Raw genomic sequence first — 22,958 nt, 5'->3', positions numbered from 1 at the left:
AACTGGGCCACTGCCCACTTTTTGGCCTTTCATGGTTAGTCTCAGAACTGTCATGGCACTGGTGGGTGTGTCATTTAGATGCTAATATATTTACAATGAATATATAATGAGGCTCAAGGTCCACCAGAAGTTGAATCTTCCACCATCTTGGATCTACTTAATTCTAACCATTTATGTTGTGAATCAATAGTTATGTCATTCTTTTGAAGGTTGTGCCCTGCCCCCTTCCCTCCTGTTTCAGGTCAATTCAACTAAACAGTTGTGTCATTTCAGAAAGTGGCTATTGTAGCTGAGCTCCTAAAGTTAGGTCTATATTGTGCAAGAAATCATGTATTTAATAAGGCATTTCTGTGAAAACAAAAGAAAACCAAAATAAACGGTTGGAGAAAATCATGAACCTAGTGCTTGAATCCTAAGATTTGCTAGTCAAGGTTTCTAGTATTAGTCTCGAAGTATCTGTAGGGAGCAAAATTTGCCATCTCAAAATATTTCTCTTTGGCATGGGGATAATTTAGGCAGATTATTTTTAAGAAACAGAAGATTCAGGATGTCTTCCTTTTTACCTCTCCCTTAGCTGCCTAAAAACTTTAAGTAAAAGTCATGTTCTTGGAATAGAGCTATCACCAGAGACATCTGCAAAGAATATGGGCTAGACATGGTGGGCCTAGAGATTAAGATCCACTCTGTGTCCCATTGTCTTTGCATGGTCAAGTAAACTTTTTTTTTTTTTTTTTTACCAAACATTTGTTTTTCCATCTCCATGTCAATTTCCTTCTTCCCCTTTGAAGTCTCCAACCCCTACCCTCAACATCCTCTTTTGTTTTTAACTGAAGAGCATATTTAAGGTGAGTTTTCATGAGTTTCTCAGTTTTCCTGGGTCTCTCTCTTTTTGTACATGTTACTCAACTTTGGTTTGATTTTCTTGTGTTAGTCTGTCTCATGCCAATTTAATTATTTTTAAAAAATATTTATTTATTTTGGCTGCATCATGTCTTAGTTGTGACACATGGGCTTCTCTCTCCAGTTGTAGCATGTAGACTCCAGAGTGCAAGGGCTCCGTATTTGTGGTGCTCAGGCTTAGTTGCCCTGCAGCATGAGGAATCTTAGTTCCCCAACCAGGGATCAAACCTGAGTCTCCTGCATTGCAAGGTAGATTCTTAACCACTGGACCACCAGAGAAGTCCCCATGTCAGTTTAATTCTTAGACCAACCAGAAGCAATAAGCATTAATCTTGTAACAGGACACAGTTGGAAGCTGGTTATATTACAAAAGCTTGACTTTAATGTCATATTTGAGACAGACAGACATAGATTCAGATATGACCAGACAGCTTAAGGAAACAAAAATTGACTTTATGAAGCTAATAAAGCCCCTTGGAGATATTGGTCTGGTACCTTGCTTACAGGGTTCCCAATAGTCTAACCATATGAGTAAAGAAGGTCGCTTCCTGGCAGATTTCTGCCTATTGAATTTGAAAGTGAAAGTCGCTCAGTCATGTCCTAGTCTTTGCAACCCCATGGACTATAGATTCCATGGGATTCTCCAGACCAGAATACTGGGGTGGGTAGCCTTTCCCTTCTCCAGGGGATCTTCCTAACCCAGGGATCGAACCCAGGTCTCCTACATTGCAGGTGGATTCTTTACCAGCTGAGCCACAAGGGAAGCCCAAGAATACTGGAGTGGGTAGCCTATCCCTTCTCTAGAGGATTTCTGCACCCAGGATTTGAACCAGGATCTCCTGCATTGCAGGCAGATTCTTTACTAACTGAGATATCAGGGAAGCCCTATTGAATTTACACAAATAAATATATTCCATGAAAATAAGAATAGTCACTATGAGTTTCTGAATTCTGGATGGATCAGGTAGGGAGAAAAAGATAAATGTTTTAATTCTGCTTATAGAGGTATAATTTACCAAATTGCTGTAAATCATAGTTATCTTAAGCTTCCCTGATGGCTCAGTGAGTAAAGAATCTGCATGCAATGCAGGAGATGTAGGAGACCCAGGTTCAATACCTGGGTCAGGAAGTTCCCCTGGAGTAGGAAATGGCAACCCACTCCAGTATTCTTTCCTGGAGAATTCCATGGACAGAGGAGCCTGGAAGGTTACAGTCCATGGGGTCACAAAGTGTTGGACATAACTAAATGTGCACACACACACACACAGTTATCTTAAGAGGAGAGGTTTCCTTATATCTGGAAAACAAAAGCTTAAAGAACCACCAATATTTCAAACAAAAAGTCATTAAAAATTATACTCATCCTCCTCAGTTTATTCAGTCCACATAATCAATTCTTGTTGATCTTGATCTTTTGTTAGAAGTTTTATGAAGCCATCAATTTCTCCATTATAGTTCTGTAAAGTCTATGAAGCCATCAATTTCTCCATAATCGTTATGTAAATTCTTGGAACATTGATCAGAAATCTGTGTTCAGAATTCTTTCTGAGTCTTATTCAAGATGAAGCACTTTTATAAAAGCATCAGAGGTAAACAATAACCATAAATGACAAAAGACTTTAAAATGACAGTGGTTAAAGATCTGATTAGACTTTGTTACAAAGCAATTGAAAAGGAAATTTGGTTATTTCCATAATATACAATTAAGATGATAACTAGAATTACAAATGATAACATTGTATATACCAGGACATATTAAAATTAAACTTTAGGAATTTCATACAATTTCCAGAACATTTCTATTAATAACATATACCTGTAATTTGTTGCTCAGTCATGTCCTACTCTTTGCAATCTCACGCTAGGCATGCAACCAAGCCCACTAGGTTCCTCCATCCATGGGATTTTTCCAGGCAAGAATACTGCAGTGTGTTGCTGTTTCCTCATCCAGGATATCTTCCCAAACCAGGGACTGAACCTGCATTTCCTGTATTGGCAGGCGGATTCTTTACCACCAAGCCAATAACATAGTAAAGTGTTAGTCTCTCAGTCATGTCTGACACTTTGTGAAAACATGGACTGTAGCCCGCCAGGCTCCTCTGCTCATGGAATTTTCCAGGCAAGAATACTGGAGTGGGTTGCCATTTCCTTCTTCAGTGGCTCTTCCCAACCCAAGGATCAAACCCGGGTCTTCCACATTGCAGGCAGATTCTTTATTGTCTGAGCCACTAGGGAAGCCTGAGCCAATAACATATACTGACATAAATATAATAAAGAAACATTTAGCATCACTTATGTGACTGTGCTTCCCATGCAATTTAACATGCCAACTAAGCTTAATTATTTAAATATCTCTCTTTCAGATATTTAAGGGGCTCCCTGAAATATTCCTGGTTAGCTGAAGGTCAAAGGCACTTCGTTTAGAATTTGATTTTAGGAAGTTTGACAAAGATATCAAAAAGTTTGGACACTTGACTAAACAGGATCATTGATTATGAAACAATGGTGGTGGTGGTTTAGTCGCTAAGTGACCTAAGCGTCACTTGGTCATATGACCAAGTCACTAAGTCATATGACCACTCATATGACTTGTGACCTTATGGACTGTAGCCTGCCAGGCTCCTCTGTCCATGGGATTCTCCAGGCAAGAATACTGAAGTGGGTTGCCATTTCCTCCTCCAGGGGATCTTCCTGACCCAGAGACTGAACCCAGGTCTCTTGCATTGCAGGCAGTCTTTACCGACTGAGCTACAAGGAAAGTCCTGTGAAATAATACTCAGTTATCTATTTAACCAAAGTGACAATAAAAGATTTTAAAGACAAATACATAAGGTTATATAGTGGTGAGCAAAATCAATCAAAGACTTCATAAAGCACAGGAAATTATTTTCATAAAACACAAAATGTTTGCTTTTTAGGCAGATATTACTCACAAGGAAAAGAAAAAACCTTTCATAATATTTTATTATCAAGAGCTGACCAATAGTACAGAAAAATGTTATCTTTTTAGTAGATGAAAGAAAATTAAGATATAGTTTTATATAATTACACTACTGATTTTAAAGCTCATTTTTAAGTACACACTATAAAACATAATTTTTATGTTTTATATGCCTAAAAGCTCTTATCCCAGTTACAACTATCTAAATAATTTGTTCCCAGCAATTATGTTTAGACTACTCACAAAAACTTAACAAGATATTAGACAAAGTCAGCAGTCATCTCAAATTAATTCTCTTGCTGACGAAGTTTGTATAGATAAAATGAACTTATTTGATGAATAAACACAGCTGGAATAAAAGTTGCATGTCTGCATTACATTCTGTGTTGGTAATTCTAAAGACATACCTATTTTAATTAAACCAACAAAATTAAACTAACTTTTATTTACTAAAGTATCCTAGATCACATGAACTTGAAAAGGGATAAGGATGATTTTTATATTTCTCAGTTTCAGAATACCCGATCATCACAGGCATTTGCCCCTTCAAGCTAGCTAGAGTTCTCTTACAAATTAATTTTGGTAACACCATTCAGAGGTAGAAAAAAACATAAAAAACCTACAGAGTCAATATATAGACACACACAAATGTACAGACAAGCACTTAAGATTTTTCAGTTGCTCATTTTCCAAAAACTTTCTCTTTCTTTTGTTGAGAGTCATCTCCCTAAAGATTGCAGTTCAAAGAATGGCTCATGGGTCTTAGAGAAAATGGATAGTAGGAAATCTACATCACAAAGGCACAGAGAAAGTGTCTAAGTTTTCTTCAACATGAAATCTTGGGAATGTATTTGCCTGTTATAGGAGATCTAGAGAGAGATCAGAGAAATCAGTCGCTCAGTCATGTCTGACTCTTTGCAACCCCATGAATCGCAGCACACCAGGCCTCCCTGTCCATCACCAACTCCTGGAGTTCACTCAGACTCACGTCCATCGAGTCAGTGATGCCATCCAGCCATCTCATCCTCTGTCGTCCCCTTCTCCTCTTGCCCCCAATCCCTCCCAGCATCAGAGTCTTTTCCAATGAGTCAACTCTTCGCATGAGGTGGCCAAAGTACTGGAGTTTCAGCTTTAGCATCATTCCTTCCAAAGAAATCCCAGGGCTGATCTCCTTCAGAATGGACTGGTTGCATCTCCTTGCAGTCCAAGGGACTCTCAAGAGTCTTCTCCAACACCACAGTTCAAAAGCATTAATTCTTTGGCGCTCAGCCTTCTTCACAGTCCAACTCTCACATCCATACATGACCACAGGAAAAACCATATCCTTGACTAGACGGACCTTTGTTGGCAAAGTAATGTCTCTGCTTTTGAATATGCTATCTACGTTGGTCATAACTTTCCTTCCAAGGAGTAAGCGTCTTTTAATTTCATGGCTGCTAGGATAACTATTTGGAATAGTTTTTTTTTTTTTTTTCCTTTTTCTTAAGTGTAAGACAATTTTGTTTCCAATATCCCAATACCTAAAAGAATTCTGAGATGAATAGGGGAGGTTTGGGGCTTGGTTTGAATTGTCTTTAGGGCTTTACCTCTAGCCTTGCAGAGATTTGCAAGACAAAGACATTTGCTTCCAATTCCTCAAAGAATTGGTTGCAGTCTGCATATCTAAGAGCCGACCCACGCATGAAAAATCTGCTGCTGTCCAGAGGACTTGAATTCTTTGGGTGGAGGTCCAGGACATATTCACAAAGGGCATTGCATAATAAGGGCCTGAATTTGACAACCTGATTACAGAGCCCTAGAATGTAGGAGGAGTTATAAGAGACAACAAAACCTTATCACTCATCTTGTGTGCTTTTTGCTAAATTCCCTTCCTGGCTTTTAAAATTTTTCCAAATAAGGGTAAATAGAGTAGACTTGTTTGCAGCCCTTTAACATTGCAGGACAAGCATAAGATCTCTTTGGAGCTGATAATGCTGTATTAAAACCTTTGTTCCAACCTCATCAATGTCTGTTTCATTCATCCCATTTCTTAATAACCATCTAAAGATTCCCCAAAGAATTGATGCTTTTGAACTGTGGTGTTGGAGAAGACTCTTGAGAGTCCCTTGGCCTGCAAGGAGATCCAACCAGTCCATCCTAAAGGAAATCAGTCCTGAATATTCATTGGAAGGACTGATGCTGAAGCTGAAACTCCAATACTTTGGCCACCTGATGCAAAGAACAGACTCCTTTGAAAAGAGCCTGATGCTGGGAAAGATTGAAGGCAGGAGGTTAAGGGGACGAGAGGGGATGAGATGGTTGGATGGCATCAATGACTCAATGGACATGAGTTTGAGCAAACTCCAGGAGTTGGTGATGGACAGGGAGGCCTGGCATGCTGCTGTCCATGGGGTCACAAAGAGTTGGACACGACAGAGCAACTGAACTGAACTGAAAGATTACCCACTGGCAAGAGTCCTATGACCCTCTCCTTAGTCTCTCCCCATTCTCTTATTAATATGCATAATATTTTAATTAGTGTATGTAAGACTCATAAGACAGAGGTGGTTTTGTCTTCACTCCCAAGGAAAACCTAAAGAAAGAACGACTTATCTAGCTGCAAATGGGATGCAACTCATGTTTCTGTCTGGTCAAATCTGGGAGCTCCCACCTGATGGCTGCCAAGACAAGTTCTTAGGACAAAAAATGACACAAACAAGAAGGCAATAACTGAAAGCAAAGACGTTGCATTGTCACAGGCAGTAAGAATGATTTAGTACAAAACAGTGTCTCTGGTTTCCCATGAGAACATGAGACACCTCCAGTCATTGACCCACTAGTCTATGACACCAGCCAGCTGCTTCTGGACTGGGACTTATCCAGAACTAAAGAGATAAATATTGAGAAAACAAAGTCCTCTTATGGACAGGGATCCCATATAACAAATTCCCCTGAGAGCTGGCACATTTGAACAAGGAACAGGGCTTATCGGAACCACAGCTTATTGGGCTGCCTGCCAAATACACACCGGTACATGCATCCCCTGGTTGGCAGAGACCAGAAACAATATTCTTACTGGTCATAAAGCCAAACTCTCAAGACATAGAACAAGACAAATGATACAACAGAGAGAGAGCGAGACAAAGAAAAACAGTAACCTCCTCTGAGAGGAAAAAGATCAATAAAAACCAAGACTCCTTCATTTACCAAATTTTTACCAGAGTCACTATGTCTAAGGAACTAGTTCTACAAGTATTTTTCTCTTACCTAAATTTGAGGGAGGGGAAAGGATTCTTATCACTCTCACTTCCATTAGACCCTGCAGGCAGAGATCTGGGAGACTGATATGGTGGGAAATCCTATCTTCTGCAAACTTTTTGTCAGCTTTGGAATGGGTAGAGTTCTTCCAGTGAAATATCCTGCCAGCTATGCCAACTGTAGCAGAGGAAAATTTTTCCTTCTCCTCTTCTAGGTTCTTTGGCTGGCCTAATAATTAAATTGGCATAAGATAGACTAATAGGAGAAAAACAAAACAGTGGAAACAGTGTCAGACTTTATTTTTCTGGGCTCCAAAATCACTGCAGATGGTGGCTGCAGCCATGAAATTAAAAGACGCTTACTCCTTGGGAGGAAAGTTATGACCAACCTAGATAGCATATTGAAAAGCAGAGACATTACTTTGCCAACAAAGGTTCATCTAGTCAAGGCTATGGTTTTTCCTGTGGTCATGTATGGATGTGAGAGTTGGACTGTGAAGAAGGCTGAGCACCAAAGAACTGATGCTTTTGAACTGTGGTGTTGGAGAAGACTCTTGAGAGTCCCTTGGACTGCAAGGAGATCCAACTAGTCCATTCTGAAGATCAGCCCTGGGATTTCTTTGGAAGGAATGATGCTAAAGCTGAAACTCCAGTACTTTGGCCACCTCATGCGAAGAGTTGACTCATTGGAAAAGACTCTGATGCTGGGAGGGATTGGGGGCAAGAGGAGAAGGGGACGACAGAGGATGAGATGGCTGGATGGCATCACTGACTCGATGGACGTGAGTCTGAGTGAACTCCAGGAGTTGGTGATGGACAGGGAGGCCTGGAGTGCTGTGATTCATGAGGTCACAAAGAGTCGGACACGACTGAGCGACTGATCTGATCTGATCTGATCTGATACAGAGGAGACTCAGGAAAACTGAGTAACTCTCAGAAGTGGGAGAAACCATCGCCTCACATCCCATCTTCGGGGAAAGATCAAAGAAGATATTAGAAATAGGGAGTTGATTATGGGCAGTTACCAGGAAAAGCACAATGCAGTAAACAAGTACAAGGTTGTTATGCAAATATGAGTTGTTGTCTTCTATACAACAATAGAAGCTGGCTTAAAACTGAACATTCAGAAAACTAAGATCATGGCATCTGGTTCCATCACTTCATGGCAAATAGATGGGGAAACAACGGAAAGGGTGAGAGACTTTATTTTTTGGGGGCTCCAAAATCACTGCAGATGGTGACCTCAGCCATGAAATTAAAAGACCCTTGCTCCTTAGGAAAAGAGCTATGACAAACCTAGACAGCAAAAAAGCAGAGGCATTGCTTTGCCAACAAAGGTCCATATAGTCAAAGCTATGGTTTTTCCAGTGGTCATGTGGATGTGAGAGTTGGACCATGAAGAAGGCTGAGTGCCGAAGAATTGATGCTTTTGAATTGTGGTGTTGGAGAAGATTCTTGAGAGTCCCTTGGACTGCAAAGAGATCCAACCAGTCCATCCTAGAGGAAATCAATCCTGAATATTCATTGGAAGGACTGATGCTGAAGCTGAAGCTCCAATACTTTGGCCACCTGATGCGAAGAGCCGACTCATTTGAAAAGACCCTGATGCTGGGCAAGACTGAAGGCAGGAGGAGAAGGGGATGGCAGAGGATGAGATGGTTGGATGGCATCACCAATTCAATGGGCGTGAGTTTGAGTAAACTCTGGGAGATCGTGAAGGACAGGGAAGCCTGGCGTACTGCAGTTCATGGGGTCACAAAGAGTCAGACATGACTTAGTGACTGAACAACAACAACAATACAATGTTAGGGTTTCGAGAGACTTTCCATCCCCTTCTTCCTAGTATACCAGGGATACACATTTACAAATGTGTAGGGAATTTCCCTGATGATTGTAGAGATTGATATGTAGAGATTTCCCTGATGATTATAAATATCTTTCACAAAGGGAAAGTTCTCCTTGGTTTTCAGAGCTTCTCCCATGTTTTCAGAGCTGTTTCTTAAAAATAATCCTTATGCCAAAGAGACATATTTGGAGGTGACAAATTCTCCTCTCTTAACGATCCAATGAGAGGAAATTTAATGTACAGGGGCCCAATCCTGGCCTTTTCCTTCTGCAGATACCTCCCAGCTCGACTCTGAATTTCCACATAGGGGGTTCTATTGCCTGTTGCCAGAGAATTCCCTGTCTCCCCCACTGATAAAAAGGAAAACCACACAGGGAAAGGAGCTTGGGTTCACAGTTGTTTCAGCTTGGATGCTGCCCCCAACTGGTGGAAGATTCAGCTTTTGGCTGACTAGTTAAAGCATTCTTTTCCTGCTATTAATTGAGGCCATATGCAATTTATAAACACAGTGTGCATGTTGAAATCTGCTGTTTATAGCTTGCGTGCATTTTCCTATAAACAAAAGCCACATTTCACACAGTGGTTGAGCCCCCATTGTCATCCCCTCCAAATCCATAAAGAAGAATGAAAAACCTGGGTGAGGGCTGGGACATGAGCAAGAAGTAGGACACTGAGGCCAGAGGGGCCCCACTTTCCCCCAATCTGCCTCCCTTCCCCTTTGTTCTCTCCTTCAACCCTGTCCAGCCCATGGGACTGGCACTGCAACAGCCAGAGGGTAAAGGGGGAAACTTCAGTGGTAGCAGCACTAGCAGAGTAGGATAGGGTTCTTTTTCCTCACTTTCTGCCGCTTGACACTGCCATCTACTGCTGGGAGGGTTTGGGGGGTGAAGGGAGAGATGAGCAGCTCTACGAGGCAGGGGTTGATGAATAAACCCAGGTGGTTTTTCATTCTTCTTCTTCGCCTGTTGAAAGATGGTTTTTGTCACTGCTGGGGCCAGGCTCTAGGCCCTGGGACTGCAGTGAGGGACAAATAGAGGGGGAAGTCGGCCTCCTCCATGGTGGCAGTTCCTAGGTGGCAGGAGTTTGTGGTTAGTTATACACACATCTCAAAGAAGCTCCCTGCCTCTCTCTTCTACTTATGGGTAAAGGATGCTAAGTTTGGAACATTCCCTGTGCAGTAAAAGAGAGCAGCCTACTATCACCCTAGACACAAAGGAGGCATGAGTTTCAAACTAAAGTTGGTAATAGTACTGGTAACAATAAAATAGCTAGCGTTTGTGGAGGAAATGCTACATGGCCGGCACTGAACCTTCCTTATGTCATTTAATCCTCACAGTACAAGCACTATAGATACAAGCCCTGAAGTCAAACCAACCTGAGTTTAAGACTTAGCCCTGCCACTTTGTCGCTCCAGCACAGTGCTTGACACAGAGTAATAAACATGAATACATATGAAATAAACATGAATCAATTAACCAGTCCATTTATATTACTAATTCATATTCATTAATATCACAATGTATATTGGTGTTCACACACATAGTGCTATGAAGACATATTATTATCTTCATCTTATTAATGAGGAAATTGAGGTCCCATAAGGAATTGGTGCAAATTTACACAGCTATCAAGTGGCAGAACCTAAATTCAAAACCAACTGTCAATAAAGAGTTTCTGTTGAGATGATGAGAAAGTTATGGAAAGGGATAGTAGTGATGGTTGCACAGCATTGTGAATATGTTTAACATACTGAATTCTACACTTACAAATGGTAAAAATGGTAAATTTTATTTTATGTGTATTTTTATTGTTTTTCAGTTGCTCAGTTGTAACACAAGCTGGAATCAAGATTGCCGGGAGAAATATCAATAACCTCAGATATGCAGATGACACCACCCTTATGGCAGAAAGTGAAGAGGAACTATAAAGCCTCTTGATGAAAGTGAAAGCAGAGAGTGAAAAAGTTGGCTTAAAGCTCAACATTCAGAAAACGAAGATCATGGCATCCGGTCCCATCACTTCACGGGAAATAGATGGAGAAACAGTGGAAACAGTGTCAGACTTTATTTTTCTGGGCTCCAAAATCACTGCAGATGGTGACTGCAGCCATGAAATTAAAAGACACTTACTCCTTGGAAGGAAAGTTATGATCAACGTAGATAGCATATTCAAAAGCAGAGACATTACTTTGCCAACAAAGGTTCGTCTAGTCAAGGCTATGGTTTTTCCAGTGGTCATGTATGGTTGTGAGAGTTGGACTGTGAAGAAGGCTGAGCGCTGAAGAATTGATGCTTTTGAACTGTGGTGTTGGAGAAGACTCTTGAGAGTCCCTTGGACTGCAAGGCCTGGTGTGCTGCGATTCATGGGGTCGCAAAGAGTCGGACACAACTGAGTGACTGATCTGATCTGATCTGATCTGACTGTTTGCAACCCCATGGACTGCAGCATGCTAGGCTTTCCTGTCCATCACCAATTCCTGGAGCCTGCTCAAACTCATGTCCATCGAGTCTGTGATGCCATCCAAGCATCTTATCCTCTGTCGTCCCCTTCTCCTCCCACCTTCAATCTTTCCCAAGATCAGGGTCTTTTCAAATGAGTCAGTTCTTTGCATCAGGTAGCCAAAGTATTGGAGTTTCAGCTTCAGCATCAGTTCTTCCAATGAATATTCAGGATTGATTTCCTTTAGGATGGGTCTGGTTTGATCTCCTTGAAGTCCAAGACACTCTCAAGAGTCTTCCCCAGCACCACAGTTCAAAAGCATCAGTTCTTCAACACTCAGCCTTCCTTATCTTTCATCCATACATGACTACTGAAAAAACCATAGCTTTGACTAGATGGACCTTTGTCAGCAAAGTAATGTCTCTGCTTTTTAACTTTGTCATAGGTTTTCTTCTAGGTTTGTCATAGCTTTTCTTCTAAGGAGCAAGCATCTTTTAATTTCAAGGCATATTTTACCACACATTAAAAAAAAAAAAAACAGCTGTCAGAACTAGGCTTTTAAACACTGTGTTAAATATACTGCCTCTCAATGAACATTAATTCAGTGCCTGTTATTCATAAGGCCCTCCAATGTCATAGAACAAGCACTAGATTTTCAGTTAAAAGACCTCTGTTCAAAACCACATCTGCTTCTTACTCATCGTGTTATCAGCGAGTGACTAAGTCTGGGTTCTCGAGCGGAAAGGGGAACCAAGTTCTGGGCAAGCCCCTTACCAAGAGTTCCCAGCAGTTACAGACAGACAAGTCTCCTGTTGTGCTGCTGACTGACCTTGGGGAGAGGGGGGTCTAGTCAGCTTTGAGCCCCTACGAGGAAGGTAATTAAAGTTTGAGCCAGTTTACCCATTCTTCCTTATTCCTTTCACCAAAGTGAAATGTGACCACGACTGGATGGGAACTTTTATAGGGAAGTGAGACAGCTACTGATAACGGGAACTTGAGAAGGGGCCTCCTTGGAAAGGGGAAGGAAGATGAGTTCATATTGAGATAGATCGTTTTTGGGGGGAGTAAAACTAGATAAAATCAGTAGTTTCACATGCTGCAGGAAACAAACCCACACTGCAAGCAATGCTGGTAGCTATTTTTCCTGCAAAAGTGGATCACTCTTTATCCAAGCTTCTTTGGAAAGAAAACCTAAGTCCCCTTCAATCTTTTGGGTCCCTCTATGGCTTTGCACATACTCAGTAGAGAGAAGAAATATTCAATAAGTAGCTGAGTCCCCAGATACACCATGATGCTGTACGAGGAGATGACACAAGAGGAAATCCACCCTCCTTCCCATTTTCCAGACCACAAACTCCATGCCCTTAATTTCTCTAAAGCTGTCACTAGACTTACCAGGATGGAGAAATATGACCAGTGGATGCTGCCCTCTACTGGAAAATTTCGCCTCCTCAGAGGCTGCACAGCCATATGTGGCTTCTAGAAAACCTTTGTGGGTTAATGGTTTGAAGCCCATGACACATGTTCTTAATAAGAACAATTCAGAGTGCCAGGTTACCAAGTGAAATGCATTCATCCTGAGAGGAGGACATGCAGAGCCCCATGGCAGAGCAGGTCCATTACCCCTCTACACAGGACAGAGTCCTATTACAGCCTGCAGGAGAAGTACAGGGTGCATCATTTTTATTTTTCCCATCCTGGCCCCATTAACTATGCTCAGTCTGTCCAGAGGAATCCAGGTGTGTAATAGCCCAGGAACATTGGGTGCCCATGTTCTTATTTGCTCTTTCAGCTCCACTTCAGCAGTCTTATTTACAAGCATCTTGGTTCTCGTGAACCTAATTGACTCAGCATGTTGACTCCTGATACTCCCCCTCAGTCTCTCTCTGTTCCTATGCCCCATTTTCAAGAGTTCTTAAATCTGGATCTCAACAAGCTCTCTTCAAATTCTGTTAGTTTCCCCACAGCCTCACACACTCACCTTCTGCCCATCCCTTTAGATGGGGTTGACCTGATCCCTCAGGCTGGGGATACCAGAAACCACCTATTACCCACTCAAGAGCATTACTGCAGTGCCTTATGCTTCAGTGTCAATCAAGGAGACTGTGGAACTCTTCTCACAACTAGCTGTCCTGCCCCCTCACCACCATTGGTGCTGCTACTCCAGAGATTAACAAGGGTGTGTTAACAAGGGTTAATCTCTGAGGTGGCAGATACAGTTATGACTGGAAACACTGGGTTCTAAGAGTCCCGAGGGAATGCTGCATAAATCATATTTCTTGTTTCCTTGTTGGCAGAAAGGCCATACAGTGGGACCATGTTTTTGCAAACAGGAATATATTGGAATTTTGTTGGAATGATGTGGCCTATGCTAGAATTTTCCATATTTCCAAACTGCTTTAAGAAACATTCTATGGCTGCACCCGCTAAGGTATAATCAAGTCTGTAGGAAACCAGGTTAGTTTTGCTTCCTGAAGCAACAGGGGCTGCAGTTGGAGAGGAATGAACTGGCAGCCCAATTCTTCAAGGTCTCAAAGGATCAATATGCAATGAATTGCCTAGATCGGCAAGCCTGGGAGCCCTTGGGAGCTAACAGATACTACCTGAACTGTTACAAGGCTGTCCCACATCTCCTGGGCACAGCAGATCCTCCCATGAGGGTCCAAGGGATAATGCAACTTATGTAGTTGGCTGCCCCCTCGTGTCCATAGAGCAGCAAAAACAGCAGGCGGCAGCTAAGCTTCTGTTAGGAACGGCAGCAGGGCATAAAAGTGCTAGGCTAAGGTGTTGTGAGCCTGAAATTCAGCCTGTCCTCTCCTCAATGCACAGGGCTCCTTCCACCAGGAGGCTGACCTCTTTCTCTAGTTTTTCTGCCCACAGGGTTCATTTTTTTCCAACTCTTATTTAGAAATCTCTATGTCGCCTACTTGCTTGCTTCCCTGATGGCTCAGATGGTAAAGAATCTGCCTGCAGTGCAAGAGATCCGAATTTGATCCCCAGGCTGGGAAGATCTCCTGGAGAAGGGAATGGTAACCCACTCCAGTATTCTTGCATAGAAAATCCTATGGATAGAGGGTCCTGGCGGGCTACAGTGCCTGGAGTTGCAAAGAGTTGGACACAACTGGTCAACTGAGCTCAAACATGCAAGTGCTTCTCTGTGGTCTTTCCCCTCCAATGAGTTGATACACATAGGTGCACATGACCTGGATGCTTCTGTCCTACTGAGGCCAAAGTTCAAGGGAGACGGAGATGTGAAATAGATTGAACCTGGGTCCCTGAATGACCATGGGGAGCTGAATACCCCTGCATATTTGAATTACTCACTGTCATTATTATCTGAGAAAGAAATTTCCTTAAGCCACAGAGCTATTGTTGAATCCTTTTGTTAGAGCAGTCAAGGCGTATCCTAATTAACAAAGTGATCAACGAAAGGATCTTTGCCACCTAGACAACATTTTGGTAGATATTATTCCATCTGGCCTCAAATCAACCTGGACTAACTGACAGAACCACTTCTGGGCCATTTGGGAAAAAGTGCTTAAGTGCTCAAGTGGGATTTCTTAAAAGACAAGCATGATGCCAAGCAAGGTCCTAGGCTTGGAGGCTTCCAGGATGATTAATGTTGTCTGGCAATTCTTAGTTTTCCAGAAACTATCCCAATGATTCATGTTCTGTTTCTTACCCAGAGAAATAATTCATTTCAAAAGAGGAAAACTATTTGTCTGGTGCCTGTCCAGTGACCATATTCCTGCCTCCAAAAAGCCTACTCATACCCCAATCTTGATAAATCTCAATCCAGCCAGATCTATACCCTCAAAACCAAAGCCTAATATATATATATATATATATATATATATATATATATATATATATATGTGCATCCTGCCCAAAAAGAATTCATGCATTGCAACTACCACCTTTATGCCTATCTCAAGGCAGTTGGTGCCAGTGTGGAAATGAGAGCCATAAGTGATCAACTCTCCCTTTGAAGTTCAGGAGCACAGCCATCAGGAGCCCAACACCCCCTGTCTTTATATCACTTCATCTTAGGGAAGCCAAGGCAGACCCTAAAACTGAGCCCATGCCAGAAGTGGTGGATCATCTTCAAGCAGTTTTATTTTTCTATCCCATACATAGCAAGAAGACCAAGCTGCTGAGAAGACCCTGTAGTTGAAAAGTTAAAGAGACAGTCTAGTTGAGCCCATTCTGGAAAATCCTCTGGACTGGGAACTTCATAGTCATCCATCCATCTATGAACTTCTGTCAGCCCTACCTCCAAAAATATCCTGAATCCATCTGCTTCTCTCTGTCTTCACTCAGTTCCAAACCAAGCTACCAGAATTTCTGGTACAATGATTGCAATAAAGAGAGAAATACTGGTCCCCTATAATGGATCTTTCTAACTGGTCTCCCTGCTCCCATGCTTGCCTCCACACAACCACCACGATGTTGAGTTAGAAAATAAATCAGTTCGTGTGACTCCTTTCCAGTGGTTTCCACTAAGGGCTTGTCCACTAAGCTCCAGAAATACTGGCCTTTTTTAAAACTGAATTTTTTATTGAGATCATTGCAAAATCACATGCAGTAGTAAAAATAATACAGAAAGATCCCTGCACACTTGGCCCGATTTCCCTCAATGGTAACACTTTGCAAAACTATAATATCACAACCAGGATACTGATACACTGATACAATCCACTAATATTATTATTAAGATTTCCCCCATGTTACTTGTATTCATGTGTGTTAGTTACTAGTGAATGCGCGTGTATCCACCATCACAGTCAAGATACCAAACAGCACCATTCCCACAATGAGGCCACAAGGATCTCTCGTGTGTTGTACTTTTATAACCACACTCGCTTCTCTCTCCTACCCACTTGCTGAATCATGGGCAACCACTAATCTGGTCTCCATTTCTCTAATTTTGTCATTTCAAAGACATTATAATAGTATGTCACTTTGAGACACTTTTTTTTCAATGAACATGACTTTCTGGAGATTCATCTAGGCTGCTACATGTAACCATAATTTATTCCTTCTTATTGTTGAGTTGTATGCCATGATATTGATTGTGCTTCAATTTAACCATTCACCCACGAAGGGCATTTGTATCGTTCTTGAACATTCACATATAGGTCCTACGTAAATAGGACTTTCTGCCATAAGGGTGGTGTCATCTGCATATCTGAGGTTATTGATATTTCTCCCGGCAATCTTGATTCCAGCTTGTGCTTCTTCCAGCCCAGCATTTCTCATGATGTACTCTGCATATAAGTTAAATAAGCAGGGTGACAATATACAGCCTTGATGTACTGCTTCTGTGATTTGGAACCAGTCTGTTGTTCCATGTCCAGTTCTAACTGTTGCTTCCTGACCTGCATATAGGTTTCTCAAGAGGTAGGTCAGGTGGTCTGGTATTCCCATCTTTATAACAATTTTCATTTCTCTGGAATAAATGCTCAAAAGTATAGTTGCTAAGTCTTATTGTAAGGACATGTTTAAGTTTTTTGGACATGTTTAATTTTTAAAGAAGTTGCCAAATTGTTTCCAGAGTGACTGTTCCATTTTATATTCCCACCAGTGATATAATAAAATCACAACTCTTTCCATGGATTATTAGATCCTAGACAATCTGGCCTCTGCTTAGCTCAGGTCTGGAAGTAGCACACATCACTTCCATTCATATGTTATTGGTGAAGAGTTAGTCATCAGTTCAGTTCAGTTCAGTTGCTCAGTCGTGTCCAACTCTTTGCGACCCCATGAATCACAGCATGCCAGGACTCCCTGTCCATCACCAACTCCCGGAGTTTACCCAAACTCATGTCCATCAAGTCGGTGATACCATCCAGCCATCTCATCATCTGTTGTCCCCTTCTCTTCCTGCCCCCAATCCCTCCCAGCATCAGAGCCTTTTCCAATGAGTCAACTCTTCGCATGAGGTGGCCAAAGTACTGGAGTTTCAGCTTTAGTATCAGTCCTTCCAATGAACACCCAGGACTGATCTCCTTTACAATGGACTGGTTGGATCTCCTTGCAGGCCAAGGGACTCTCAAGAGTCTTCTCCAACACCACAGTTCAAAAGCATCAATTCTCTGGCGTTCAGCTTTCTTCACAGTCCAACTCTCACATCCATACATGACCACAGGAAAAACCATAGCCTTGACTAGACGGACCTTTGTTGGCAAAGTAATGTTTCTGCTTTCCAATATGCTATCTAAGTTGGTCATAACTTTCCTTCCAAGGAGTAAGCCTCTTTTAATTTCATGGCTGCAATCACCATCTGTAGTGATGTTGGAGCCCCAAAAAATAAAGTCTGACACTGTTTCCACTGTTTCCCCATCTATTTCCCATGAAGTGATGGGACCAGATGCCGTGATCTTCGTTTTCTGAATGTTGAGCTTTAAGCCAACTTTTTCACTCTCCTCTTTCACTTTCATCAAGAGGCTTTTTAGTTCCTCTTCACTTTCTGCCATAAGGGTGGTGTCATCTGCATATCTGAGGTTATTGATATTTCTCCCAGCAATCTTGATTCCAGCTGTGCTTCTTCCAGCCCAGCATTTCTCATGATGTACTCTGCATAGAAGTTTAATAAGCAGGGTGACAATATACAGCCTTGACATACTCCTTTTCCTATTTGGAACCAGTCTGTTGTTCCATGTCCAGTTCTAACTGTTGCTTCCTGACCTGCATATAGGTTTCTCAAGAGCAGATCAGGTGGTCTAGTATTCCCATCTCTTTCAGAATTTTCCACAGTTTATTGTGATCCACACAGTCATAGGCTTTGGCATAGTCAATAAAGCAGAAACATGTTTTTCTGGAACTCTCTTGCTTTTTTGATGATCCAGCAGATGTTGGGAATTTGATCTCTGGTTTCTCTGCCTTTTCTAAAACCAGCTTGAACATCTGGAAGTTCACGGTTCATGTATTGCTGAAGCCTGGCTTGGAGAATTTTGAGCACTACTTTACTAGCCTGTGAGATGAATGCAATTGTGCGGTAGTTTGAGCATTCTTTGGCATTGCCTTTCTTTGGGATCGGAATGAAAACTGACCTTTTCCAGTCCTGTGGCCACTGCTGAGTTTTCCAAATTTGCTGGCATATTGAGTGCAGCACTTTCACAGCCTCATCTTCTAGGATTTGAAATAGCTCAACTGGAATTCCATCACATCCACTAGCTTGGTTCATAGTGATGCTTTCTAAGGCCCACTTGACTTCACACTCCAGGATGTCTGGCTCTAGGTGAGTGATCACACCATCGTGATTATCTGGGTCAAGAAGATTTTTTTTATACAGTTCTCTGGTGTATTCTTGCCACCTCTTCTTAGTATCTTCTGCTTCTGTTAGGTCCATACCATTTCTGTCCTTTATCGAGCCCATCTTTGCATGAAATATTCCCTTGGTATCTCTAATTTTCTTGAAGAGGTCTCTAGTCTTTCCCATCCTGTTGTTTTCCTCTATTTTTTTGCATTGATTGTTGAGGAAGGCTTTCTTATCTTTCCTTGCTATTCTTTGGAACTCTGTATTCAAATGCTTATATCTTTCCTTTTCTCCTTTGCTTTTCACTTCTCTTCTTTTCACAGCTATTTGTAAAGCCTCCTCAGACAGCCATTTTGCTTTTTTGCATTTCTTTTCCATGGGGATGGTCTTGATCCCTGTCTCCTGTACAATGTCACGAACCTCCGTCCATAGTTCATCAGGCACTCTGTCTATCAGATCTAGTCCCTTAAATCTATTTCTCATTTCCACTGTATAATCATAAGGGATTTGATTTAAGTCATACCTGAATGGTCTAGTGGTTTTCTGTACTTTCTTCAATTTGAGTCTGAATTTGGCAGTAGGGGGTTCACGATCTGAGCCACAGTCAGCTCCCAGTCTTGTTTTTGTTGACTGTATAGAGCTTCTCCATCTTTGGCTGCAAAGAATATAATCAATCTGATTTTGGTGTTGACCATCTAGTGATGTCCATGTGTACAGTCTTCTCTTGTGTTGTTGGAAGACGATATTTGCTATGACCAGTGTGTTCTCTTGGCAAAACTCTATTAGCCTTTTCCCTGCTTCATTCCATACTCCAAGACCAAATTTGCCTGTTACTCCAGGTGTTTCTTGATGTCCTACTTTTGCATTCCAGTCCCCTATAATGAAAAGGACATCTTTTTTGGGTGTTAGTTCTAGAAAGTCTTGTAGGTCTTCATAGAACCATTCAACTTCAGCTTCCTCAGCATTACTTGTTGGGGCACAGGCTTGGATTACCATGATATTGAATGGTTTGCCTTGGAAACGAGCAGAGATCATTCTGTCATTTTTGATATTGTGCTATACCTTTTGTTTAACTATCAAATATGATTTACAAAACTCATGAGGAGAGTGATTGTTGTATGTGCCCATATTTCTGCTCTAGCTATTGTATTTTCCCTGATGCTCCAATATTCCTTCTTTTACAATTTTCTTACTGTTTAAATAAACTTCCTTTAGGCATTATTAAGGATTGGGTCTGCTAGCAAACAATTATTTTGGTTATGTTTCATCTGTAATTGCTTTTATTTCATACTCATTCCTGAAGGATATTTTTGCAGGTATAGAATTTGCAGTTGACAGTTCTTCTCTGCCAACACTTGTAAAATGCATCACTTCATTCCTGTCCTTGTGGTTTCTGATAGAAATCTGATATAATTGGAATTGGCCTTCTCCTATACATAATTTATTGGTTTTTTCCAGCTGCTCTCAAGATTTCTTCTTTGTCTTTATTTTCAGAAGTTTAATTATGATGTGTCTTGGCATGGATTTCTTTGGGTTTATCTTGCTCGGGATTTGCTCAGCTTCTTGAATTTGAAGGTTTCTATTACCTCTCATCAAATTTGAGGAGTCTTTAGCCATTATTTTTTCAAATGCTTTTTCAGTTCCAAAAGGAGAAAAGAACTTCTCTCCTTCTGGGCCTCTGATGATAAGAATGAATGTTAAATATTTTGTTATCGTCTCACAGATTCACGAAGATCTCATCGTTTTCAGTCTGCGTTCTGTTATTCAGAAAGGGTAAATTCTATTCATCTGTTCTCAAGTTCACTGATTCTATCCTCTGTTATCTCCATTCTGCTATTGAGTCTATCCAAAGAATTTTTCATTTCTGCTATGTGCTTTTCAGTTCTATAATTTCCATTTTTTTGGTAACTTCTACTTCTTTGTTACAATTTTAACTTGTTTCAGGGGAATTTGCACTGTTGAAACATTTTTATGATGTTGCTTTCAAATCTTGGTCAGATAATTCCAACATCTGATTATTCTCAATGTTGTTGTCAATAAATTGTCTTTCTAATTCAAGGTATGCTTTTTGTTTTTGGTATGATAGGTGATTTTCAATAGCAGCTGAACATTTTGCCTATTAGGAGACTCAAATGCTCGTGCTTGTGAGTGCTCAGTCATGTCCGACTCTTGTGACCCTATGGACTGCAGCCTACCAGGCTCCTCCATCCATGGGATTTTCCAGGCAAGAGTACTGGAGTGGGGTGCCATTGCCTTCTCCGATCACATGGTAAGTGCCCAATCAATATGAACTAATTATCTTATCCTTTGCTTGACTCTGATCTTGAATAATGCAAGCCCCTTCTCAACAACTCCATAATTAGTGACAGTGAAAACAGGAGCCTTCATGGTTGCTTAGAAGTTACAAAATCTCATTCTAGGGGATATGTTCATTGATATTCTTACCACCTTTTCTTACAGACAGCATCAGAGGCCGAGATTTATGTAATGTGAGCAATTTAAAATAATAATTTCAGTAAGCATACACAGAGCCAGCTTTCAATTACTCACTCTAATGGACAAGATCAGAGTCACATGTAATCCAAAACTGCCAGATCAAAAGTCATCTCTGTTTGGCTTGGAAATGGACTGGATGCCCTTCTTCTGCAGCACATTTGCCTTCTGGATTCTTTTCTGCTTTGGCTAATAACAAAATAATTTACATTCTCTAAGCACACTAGCTGGCAGCAAATGAAAGTACACAAATATTCCTGGGGAAAGGAAGAAGCTGAGATCAGGGTATCAAATTTGTTGCAATGAACAAAGGATTTACTTTACGTTTGTTTAGTAGTTCTCAAAGTTCAGAGGAGATAAAAAATCACATGTGGAACTTGTTAAAAATGCACAGTCACAGCCCCAACCCTTAAAATTTTGATACAGTAGCTCTGGGTTGGGGGTGGGACTCAAAACTATGCTTTTCTTTCTTATTTATTGTGATAAAATTACAGAGCATTAGGGACTTGACTGGCTGTCCAGTGGTTAAGACTCCATGTTTCCAATGCAGGGGGTGGAAGTTTGATCCCTTGCCAGGGAACTAGATCCCACATGTCACATGGCATGATCAAAAAAGAAAAGATACTTAATTTTTTAAAAAGATATTTAAAATATACAACATTAAATTTACCATCTTAACAATCTTTTATGTGCACAGTTCAGTAGTGTTGAATATATTCACATTGTTGTACAATAGATTGTGAGAACTTTTTCATCTCGCAAAACTGTAATTTGACATCCGTTCAACATTAATTTCCCCTCTGCTCTTTCCCAGCCCTTGGCATCTATTTTCTGTTTTTATCATTCTGACTACTTGAGATACTTCATGTGAGTGGAATCACACATTTATTCTTTTTTGACTGATTATTTCACTTGGCATAATGTCCTTGAGTTTCATCCATGTTGTAAATGTGACAAGATTTCCTTCCTTTTTCATGCTGAATAATATTCTATTGTATGGACATACCACATTTTCTTTATCTAGTCTTCTGTCAATGGATGTGCTTTTCTAATAAACACCTTGGGTGATTGTTAAAGCTGGACCTCATACCACAACTTGAGAATAATAATGTAGATCATAAACTTTAAGCCTGGAAAGCCCTTTACATAAGAATCAGGTATCATATGATCCTGCTGTGATTTTACAGGTGAGAAAGCTGCATTCCAGGGAGGAAAAATGATTTGTTCAGTGTCATAAGACTAATGGTGGAAAGCAGGTGGGACCTAGGTCTCCAGCTCTTCATATAATGAACCAGACAGAGGCAATAATGGAGGCCTCTGAGGAAGAATGAAGACAGAGTAGGCCAGACAGAGGACAGAATCATGGAACTTGGCATGTGTCCACATTAGATGGGGTGGGAAAACACAACAAAAATAGAGAAAATGCATGAAGTAAACTGTTGTTGCTGTTGTTCCTTTTTTTAAAAAAAACTTTTTATTTTGTATTGAGGTCTAGCTGATTAACAATGTTGTGATAGTTTCAGTTCAGTTCAGTTCAGCTGCTCAGTCATATCCAACTCTTTGCAACCCCATGAATTGTAGCACGCCAGGCATCCCTGTCCATCACCAACTCCCAGGGTTCACCCAAACTCATGTCTATTGAGTTGGTGATGCCAAGTGGACAGCAAAGGTATTCAGCCACACATATACATGTATCCATTGCAGTAGGAAACGGCAACTCACTCCAGGATTCTTGCCTGGAGAGTCCCATGGACAAAGGAGTCTGGTGGGCTGTAGTCCATAGGGTCACAAAGAGTTGGACACGACTGAAGCAACTTCACACACATGCATGCACAAGGCAGTCAC

Source organism: Bos indicus x Bos taurus, chromosome X (assembly GCF_003369695.1).
Source record: "Bos indicus x Bos taurus breed Angus x Brahman F1 hybrid chromosome X, Bos_hybrid_MaternalHap_v2.0, whole genome shotgun sequence".
Lineage (NCBI taxonomy): Eukaryota > Metazoa > Chordata > Mammalia > Artiodactyla > Bovidae > Bos > Bos indicus x Bos taurus.
Note: the sequence above shows the minus strand (reverse complement) of the source record.